Source organism: Calidris pugnax, unplaced genomic scaffold (assembly GCF_001431845.1).
Source record: "Calidris pugnax isolate Ruff unplaced genomic scaffold, ASM143184v1 scaffold305, whole genome shotgun sequence".
NCBI lineage: Eukaryota > Metazoa > Chordata > Aves > Charadriiformes > Scolopacidae > Calidris > Calidris pugnax.
The window spans coordinates 341,316-341,801 of NW_015091074.1; positions in this window are offsets into that span (position 1 = coordinate 341,316).

Sequence of the window (486 nt, forward strand, 5' to 3'; positions counted from 1 at the left end):
AGAGCTGAAACTGGGGGTCCCAGTGTCCCCCTGGGGTTCAAAGCTGGAGCTGGGGGTCCCAGTGTCTCCCTGGGGTCCAGAGCTGGAACTGGGGGTCCCAGTGTCCCCCTGGGGTTCAGAGCTGGAGCGGGGTCCACAGCTGGAGTTGGGGGTCCCAGTGTCCCCCTGGGGTTCAGAGCTGGAGCTGGGGGTCCCAGTGCCCCCCTGGGGTTCAGAGCTGGAGGTCCCAGTGTCCCCCTGGGGTCCCACCCCCGTCATTTTGCTCCCCTGAGGCGATGGCCACCAGCCCTTGCTGGGTGTCCAAGCCCCCACCTCCCCCAGCCCCAGTCCCTTCCCGGGACCTCCCAGTCCTCCCAGTTCCATCCCACCCCTATCTCTGCCTCCACCCTGTACCTCATCCCCCCCCCTCCCCAAAAAAACAGGGAGAACCATCACTACCTCTGTCTCGCCTGGAAATGTGGGATCCCCGAGGGATGGAGCAGGAGA